This window comes from Mesoplodon bidens (genome assembly GCF_964165515.1).
Source record: "Mesoplodon bidens genome assembly, chromosome: 1".
Classification (NCBI taxonomy): Eukaryota; Metazoa; Chordata; class Mammalia; order Artiodactyla; family Ziphiidae; genus Mesoplodon; species Mesoplodon bidens.
This window is the reverse complement of record NC_138176.1, coordinates 38577344-38586673: the sequence shown is the minus strand read 5'-3', so window position 1 is coordinate 38586673 and position 9330 is coordinate 38577344. Positions and strand designations below refer to the sequence as shown.

At 40.6% G+C, this 9330-nt stretch overlaps 1 long non-coding RNA gene across 1 annotated transcript; it reads right to left on the bottom strand.

Annotated features, from left to right (window-relative positions):
* Positions 1–1443: 1443 nt before the first annotated feature.
* Positions 1444–8739, bottom strand: LOC308625639. Its single transcript, XR_014017127.1, has 3 exons — positions 7087–8739; positions 4225–4336; positions 1444–1723 (listed from the first exon to the last, which is right to left on the bottom strand). It is a non-coding gene; the product is annotated as an uncharacterized lncRNA (long non-coding RNA).
* Positions 8740–9330: the final 591 nt, after the last annotated feature.

The window sequence follows — 9330 nt, the reverse complement described above, 5'->3', positions numbered from 1 at the left end:
TCCGAAATCTGTATACAGGGTTTACTTTTTTTAAAAAAAGGAAGGAAATCAAGATCATATGTTCACTCTGAAATAAAATATGTTTTGTGTGTCTTGAGCAGAAGAAAAAATAGAAGCCCTTGCTGTAACTCATTGCTCATTTTGGAAACATGTTTTTAAGAGGATCTGTAAATCATAAAACTCTCAAGAGTTAGAAATTAAATTTCAAAAACAGCATTGGCTGTCTTGACCAGGTAACATTACTGAAAGGCTCATTAGAGCTAGAATTTATGGCAGAACAACATGGATAAATCAGATTATATTAAGAGAAAAACAGATAATGATACAAAGCTCACATTAACCCAGAGGGCTTTTAAGTTTGCCCTGAATAAAAATTTTCTACTCACATAAAATTTTAATTGAAGAAGAGATAGTTATCCAATTACCTTAATCTCACCTTATTTTCCTAAGGAAAGTTTCTAAAATCAGAAAATGTTAAAAGAAAAAAAATAAGCTACATCTGGACAGATGATTGACTAGGATCAGATCCTTATTCTGATATCTAACAATTTCAAGTAATCTATCTAGAAATTCCTCAATCTGCATTGGAAAGCACAGCTTTGCTTGAGTTATGAGAAAAAGAAAAAATATGTATAGACTTTAAGCCAAAACTATAAGAACTTTCATATATTGCTTATGAGAGTAATTACCAGAACAAGACCACATGAAAAGCAATTTAACATTATCTATCAAAATCATAAATCCATATATCCTCTGACCCAAAAATTCTATTTCTGAAAATGTATCGTATAAATAAACTTGCACACATACAAGGTTACTTACAGCAGCAATATTTGTTAATCGAAGACCAGAAATAGTCTAAATGCCCATCAAGAGGACACTTGTTAAATAAATCATGGTACAGTTATACAGTGGAATACTATGTATCAGCAGAGATAAATGATGAAGTGCTCTCTGTATTGTATGGAAAAATCTCCAAAATATTAAGTAAAAAATTCAAGGAACAAAAGAATGTGCATTATAAGCCATATTTTATATTAAAAGGGAAGCAGGGAAAAACAATAATTCATGTTTGCTTCTAAAGAGATTTTTTTAGAGAGAAAGAAATTTAAAATAAAGAGATTTTGGAAAGATACATAAAAAACGGGGGAGGTGGAGAATGAGATGGGAGGGAGGTATTTCACTGTGTATCTTTTTATTCTCTTTGATTTTTGAACTATGTGAATACATTACCTACTCAAAAAATTAAGTAATTTTCAAACAGCAAGAGCTATCTACTTAATGCTCAAACCATTTTATTAAATGAAATGCTTCCTTATAACAAAGCAGAGATTTTAGCATATCCTCAAGCAAACCTGACCTTTGAACCTTTAAGCGAAATATGAAATTAGATGACTCTTGTCCTTATTTCTTTAAAAGAAGAAGTGTTTTTTATACACCTTGCATAAATGTAACGTGTTGAGTACTTTGGTCTAAAAAATAATCCCATTTCAGTGTTTTCAAGTTAAATCTGAACTTGGTTACTGATATAAAAAAAGAGCCAAACTCCAGCAATGCTGTTAAATTTTCAGAGCTTTCCTTTCTCACCACAGAAGACAGCCATACCTCTGTCAGAATGGTTCTTCCTCCCGTGGGGGATTCGGTTAAGGCAAAGAATATATCCACGTTCTGTCACAACTAGGTGTTCCTCGCTAGGGAATCCCCAGTGAGAGATAATTTCACTCTGCGGAGCTTAGAAGAAGACAAAGTGTCAATGACATTCTCCAGGTTTTACTTTAGAAATGAATTGTTACCGAAATTTCAGTCTGCTCAACCTAGTAGCCAACATCCCATTGTAAAAGTAAATCCTCCACTTGTTTTACCTCTGTGTTCTACTCATAGATGTTCAGCTAAACCATTTTAACATGTTCTACACCAAGTGTGTCTTATTTTACCATAGCTTTGGGCTTCTTTGTTTCCATCCTGGCTCCCAGGTACAAATAAACACTTCTTTCTTTCTTTTCTAAATATGCCAGGTAATACTGTAATCTACCATTTTCCTTGTTTTAAGAGACCCCATCCTGGGAAATTAAGCATAAAAAGTATTAATCTGTTTTTAACCAATGGACCAATAAAACTACACTAGAATGTCAAGCTAGAGTTGAACAAGAAAAGATAAAATGATTGTGGTAGCATACGCTATTTGTTCTTCTCTTTCTGACTTAACTTCACTCTGTATGACAGACTCTAGGTCCATCCACCTCACTACAAATAACTCAGTTTCATTTCTTCTTATGGCTGAGTAATATTCCATTGCATATATATGCCACATCTTCTTTATGCATTCATCTGTCGATGGATGCTTAGGTTGCTTCCATGTCCTGGCTATTGTAAATAGGGGTGGGATAGGGAGGGTGGTAGGGAGACACAAGAGGGAGGAGATATGGGGATAGATGTATATGTATAGCTGATTCACTTTGTTATAAAGCAGAAACGAACACACCATTGTAAAGCAATTATACTCCAATAAAGATGTTAAATAAATAAATAAATAAAATGTGGTAATCATTTTACAATAATCATTTTACAATCATTATGTTGTACACCTTAAACTAATACAATGTTATATGTCAATTATATCTCAATAAAACTGGAGGGAAAAGAGGAAAAGTAAGGAATTATGATCAAATTCACTACTCCATAAGGAAAGATCCATGGGGCAATTGTTTTTTGTTTTCTTTTTTTTAAAACTGAGGTATAGTTGATGTACAATATTATATAAGTTTCAGGTGTGCAACGCAGTGATTCACAATTTTTAAAGGTTAAATTCCATTTACAGGGGCTTCCCTGGTGGCGCAGTGGTTGAGAGTTCGCCTGCCGATGCAGGGGACATGGGTTTGTGACCCGGTCTGGGAAGATCCCACATGCCGCGGAGTGGCTGGGCCCGTGAGCCATGGCCGCTGAGCCTGCGTGTCCGGAGCCTGTGCTCCGCCATGGGAGAGGCCACAACAGTGAGAGGCCCACTTACCGCAAAAAAAAAAAAAAAAATTCCATTTATTGTTATTATAAAATATTGGCTACATTCCCTGTGTTGTACAACTTATCCTCGTTTATTTATTTTATACATAGCAGTTTGTACCAGTTAATCCATGGGGCAATTGTTAATTGGGAGCTCAGTGGCATATGCATAACTCAATTATCCAGAAGACTTAATGTAAATAAGTACTCAATTATTCTCTCTACCACAAACACTTGAAAGGATTTAAGTTTATTATTCTTACAGAAAAAGTTTTAAAAATAAAAATGCTTTTAATTTAAAAAAATTTAAAAAGAAAAGATTTGGGACAAGAAATAAAATGTAACCTTAAGACCCTGATATCAGGTCATACTCTCTTGGCTTTCTATAAATTTATCTCCATCTCCAAAGTTGCCTGATTCTTCAGTTGCATCACTGCATCATCTGTTTTTTTTTGTTTGTTTTTTTTGCAGTATGCGGGCCTCTCACTGTTGTGGCCTCTCCTGTTCTGGAGCACAGGCTCCAGACCCGCAGGCTCAGAGGTCATGGCTCACGGGCCTAGCCGCTCCATGGCATGTGGGATCTGTCCGGACGGGGGCACGAACCCATGTCCCCTGCATCGGCAGGCGGACTCTCAACCACTGCACCACCAGGGAAGCCCCATGCATCATCTGTTTTAAAACTGCTGTTTTCTGTAGCAACATGTACTTTCCTGATATTTTATGCCTAAATAAGGTATCTCCAGATTTAATTGTTTATGTAAGATTAATAACTTTGAAATGTTTTCGTTACTCAAGGGATTATTTTTGCTTATTTCTTCTAATAAATTTTTTTCAGATACTTTGATTTTTGTATTGAACTATAGACATTGGTAATCTGTCCTTGTTCAGCACATTGAGTATTAACATTCTTCCAAAGTTTTGACACTTTTTTTATTGTTGTTTAAACAAATTCAGTGAGACTTAAAAATGAAATGAATGTATAAAAAATATCACTTATCTTACTAAGAAGTATATGTTTTAACAGCAAATGAGGCTTGTAAAATACACATTACCTTTTAGGTAAAGTCCAGCTAGCTGAATCTAAGATTCGGAGAACAGGAAAAACATAATGAGATATAAAGAGAATAGAGTTCGTGGCTTCGTGTAGCGACATAACTGGATTTCAGAAAATAATTAACATTGATCACAGATGCGTTTTTAAAAAACAGATGACTTTGAGAAACTTACCACATTCATATTTGTTTCAGGATCCACAGGTGCCAGCTTCCCTCTGGATACCTCGGAATGCAGGGTCCCAAGGACCAAACAGACCACCAAACACCAGAGCCACATTTTCATTCTGTATAAAACAGTCTGTTGTTACTTGTCTACACAAGGTTTTACTACACAAAATTATGTTGGTAAATAATGCTCCCATACAAAGTTCTGAACCAGGTTTAGGTCAGGTAAAAGTTAGGTAAAGGGCAAATATAGAACAAATGACTCAAGCCATACCTCGAAGCAAAAATTGAGGAATTCATTTTTACTGGGAAACCTCCCACCTGCCACTCCCAGTTCATATGTGACATTTGGAGCCCAGAACACCCACTCACCTCCTCACCAGGTGGTTAAACATAATGTTCCCAGAGAAATAGCAGAAAGGAGGACTCAGAAGAGAATAGGTTGAGAAAAAGGAAGATCCCCCAAATTCCGGAGCCTGTTAACCTCCCACCTTTTCCTAGTTGCAATTTAAACACTTTTAAGTTCAGCGATATGAGCTCTTGCTCCCACTAGCTATTCACTTCCCTTCCTGCATAAAATTACACCCAAGGGAAAAAGTGTCATGAAAGAAAAGAGAGTTTGCAAGAGAAATAGAGGGAAAGGAGACCACCCCTCTTTGCTTCTGAGACCCTCCAGCCATCAACAAAGACCATCTAGTTTCTGGCAGTGATGGCACAAAATCACAGTGTAGCAAAGACCTTGAGGATGGATGTTAAAGGCAAAATGAAGTGACTCTTCCAAGGACACCCAGATGGTTAGAGGCAAAGCTGGGACAACAGCCCAGGCCTCCCACGTTTTTTAAAATAGATATAATCATTCAAAAAGATGCATGAGTGTATACCCATACAAAGACTTGCATAAAAATGTTTGTAACAGCTCTATGTGCAACAGCCAAACACCGGAAAAACCCAAATTCCCCTAATGGGTGAATGGGTCAACATATTGTGATATATACATACTACTCAGCAATAAAAAGGAATGCACATAAAATAACATGGATGAATCTCAAAACAATTATGGTGAGTAAAAGAAGCCAGACCATATAAATAAATATGTATGATTTCATTTCTATAAAACTCTAGAAAATGCAACCTTATCTCTATTGACGTAAAGCAGATCAATGGCTGCCTGGGGAGACGAGGGCCAGGAGCTAAGCATTGCAAAGGGAAATCTTTGGGGGGTGATGAACAGGTTAATGATATTGAGCGTATCACAGTTTCACATGTGTATACATATCAAAACATAAAATTGTACATTCTAAATATGCCCTGCTATTGTACGTCAGTAATACAATACAGCTGTTTTTAAGACTTGGGCTTAAACTGAGTATTCCACAAGTCTTAAGAAATTGGTTCTCAGAAGATTGCAAAAGTGAACTGACTCCCTTCTGTCGATGCACCTCTTGATGGTGCTACAGTGATTTCTCCCAGCAGTGGTGAACCTGGAACTTCTAGACAGGAGGGGATGTTATCTTGAGACTCTACTGGCAAAGCAAGCCCACTGTGCTTACTCACAAGTTTGTATTTCTCTACAGTGGTTGGGAAGGGCTGTACAGTTCCAGGCTACCTTTTATCATAAATATAACCTTCCAAAAGCCCATTATTCCTCGGGAATAAGGAGTATATTGAAAGGAAAAGTGAAAGTCTGTAACCACAATTTCAAACAGTGAAGCCTCTGGCAGTACCTGCGTTTCCACTCAGGCCTATCCTCCACAACCTGGACCAGCTGTCCACAATGGAAGCTCCAGGAAGATAACAGCTGAAGCCACTCAACTGGAAATGTCACCCAGTTGATTTTTCCTTCCAACAAAACACTAGTAAGTTTTTCAACCTACTAGTCCAGTAATTGTCATAAGGATGAGGATTGAGAAGTTCAGAAGAGAAAAGGCCTCCTCCAGGATGCATGCAATGTGCTTTGCTGGGCTCTCTCAGCAACTTTTATTTAGCTCAATCCTTTTTATACTGTAACAATCCAATTAAGTACTTGTCTGTCTTCATTTTACCCCAGCCCAAGGGCAGAGCCAGCATCTGAGTCAACTCTGAACCCCCAGGACCTAGCAAAGTGTAGATGCACAAGACAGATTTTGAAAAATGGGATTGGGGCGGTCCAGAGTTCAGTGGCTGAAGAAGAGCTCCAAAGCAGCTTGTCATTCAGCTTTCTAATAATAACACCACCACTAATAATTTCCGCTCCCATTTAAGCTCCTGCTATGCTCCAGACTTCCGCAGGCAGCGCTTCCGACCTACTAGGTTAATTACGCCTCGCCAACTCTGCAGTACCGTTAAGTCCTTTTTCCAGGAAACTCAGCCTCACCCAAGTTAAGTACTGGAAGCAACATGTCAACTGGTTAAATAGGATCGCCAAGATATTCACCAGGACCGATGTCAAACCGTTCTCGACCACACCTTGACTAAAAAGTTAGAGTGGTCTGCAGGCTGCCTGGGGGACTTAATGGGAGTAAAGGACAAGGAGGAAGGAGGTGATGGGAAGCTGGGAATCAGAAATCCTGGGTGTCGCTGCAGCCCAGGGGCGACCGCGCCTGCCCAGGAAGCCCGAGGGCACCTGGGAAAGGGCAGGCAAATTCAAGACAGCCCTCAATTCCTGGGTCACAGCGAGATGCCTCGGGCGGCCGCCTGCATTAGAGGCACCCGCAGGTGCTCCAGGTAAGACGCGCCGGGGACCAGCGCAGAGGGTCCTGACGGCGTGCAGAGGCTCAGGGCCGGCGGGAATGAGCCTCGGAAGCGGTGCGGGGCCCTGGCCTCAGAGCCCGTGGGGGGAAGCCGAAGCTGCGGCACCCGCACCTGGCAGCGCAACGGGGCCGGCACTCACCTGGAGCAATCCTCCCAGGCCGCTGTCTACAGCCGCAGTGCCAGCTCGCGGGGCTGGGTCCCCGGCTGAGACCTGGAGGGGGCGGAGACGGCTGGACGCCAGGGCCCGCTCGCGCCTCCGGCTACCAGCGCCCCCAATCAGAGCAGCCGGCCGCCGGGAAGTGCCGCGGAGACACCGCCCAGGCCTAGCGCCGCCGCCGCTTCTGAGAGGGTCCTCCGCTGAAGCGGAGCATGCGCCACGGACCAAGAGGTGCGGCGCCAGGCGGCCTCCTCCCCGGCGGAGTCGATTACCAGCTCCACCTGCAGGCCGCACCCGCCCGGTCTCCTAGCGGCTGCCCCTGGCTCTGCCCCAGGGGCTCTTGCAGGGCCGCCACTCTCTGCGCCTAGCACGGAAAACATGGGCTCTACAGATGAAAAGAAATTATATGCTACGTATAAAGCCCTTAGCGGTGTGCCTGCTGCAAAGCAATCTTGCTGAACATTTTATTTTTAATTGCTAAAATGCCTAGCATTATTAAGACACTAGGGGTATAGTAGTCAAACAGGAGCCCTCTTCTCCTGCTTACATTCTAATGGGAAGAAACACCATGAATAAATTAAAAAATGAGGTAATGGAAAGTGCTATGAAGAGCAATAAAAAGTAAAGGGATAATGAAGGTGGGTGCTATGTTATGTACAAGGTAATCAGGAAAGGATTCTGATGAAGTGACACTGGAGCACAAACAAAAAGGAGGTGACTCAGAGCCATGTGGATACTGGGGAAGGAGTATTCTGAGATGAGAGAATAGCAAATGCAAAGGTCCTGAGGCAGGAATATTCTTAGTAGGTTCTAGTAAGCGAAATTCGGTCAGCCTGGCTAGAACAGAATGCCGTGATGGAGAGTGGTAAAACATGAAGTCCTAGAGATGCCTCGGGGGCCAACTGTAACGACTCTGCTATTTCTTCTGACCAAGATAAGAAGCCATTGGAAGGTTTTCAGGAGAAAGGCAACAAAACCTTGTCAGTCATATCATTTGTAAATATTTTTCCCCATTCCATAGGTTGTCTTTTTATTTTGTCAGTGATGTCCTTTGCTGTGCAAAAGCTTTTAAGTTTAACGAGGTTCCACCCCATTTTTTTGCTTTTGTTTCCTTTGCCTTTGGAGACAGATCTAAAAATATATGTATATATTACTATGATTTATGTCACAGAATGTTCTGCCTATGTTCTCTTCTAGGAGTTTTATGGTTTCACGTCTTACATTTAGGTCTTCAATCCATTTTGAGTTTATTTTGTATATGGTGTGAGGAAATGTTCTAATCTCGTTGTTTTGCATATAGCTGTCCAGTTTTCCCAGCACCACTTGTTGAAGTGTCGTTTCTCCATTGTATATTTTTGCTTCCTTTGTCATAGATTAATTGGCCATAGGTGCGTGGGTTTATTTCTGGGCTCTCTATTGCATTCCCTCTTAATAGTTTAACTACCAGCAGGCCATTTTTCACTTTCTCACAAAGAAGGGGCCAATTGAGTCCTGAAGGAAATGGGGGAGCTTGCCCTGTCAATATTGGGGCAGGGGAGCATTCAAGGTGGAGATTCAGAGGGTGGCCGGGGTAGAGGTAAGGATGGGGAAGTCCACCATGTATGGCCAAATAAATAATGTGAGAACTTTGGCTTCTACTGATTTGAAAATGCTTTTGTTGTTTTATTTTAATATTGCTTATTATTGAGTTTGTGGTTATTCTGTGATACACTTACATGATATTTTAAAACAATGAAATTGTGCTTATGTCTTTAAACAATTTGTTTGCAGTGCCTTCTATACCCCTTGTAACATTATACTCCACAAATTTCTGTTGGAGTTCTATAACATATTCTCATTTTAAAAATGATTCATGGTTCAAAACAAAACAAAAACCAGACAAATGAAAAAACAAACAAACAAACTAAAAAACTCAGAGGAGCTATTAAAGTAGAGAGACAGAGGGCAATTACACTTTCTGTCTGTACCATTCATTTCATTACAGAGAAGGAATCTTCCAAAGAAGAGAAGAACCAGGCTAAATCCCTGGGATCTTTAGGAGAAAAGAAGGCATGAAAAGGAGCAGACTGAGACCTGAGTAAAGGCCACAGTGGTCAGCAGTGCTGGGTTCTCCCACAAGATCCTGGTTACCCTGTAAACCTTGGGAATATGGAAATCAGTGCCAATACTAAGTGCCAACCAATTATAGACAACCAGGCCAGTCTCACAATTACTCTCATAAGATCA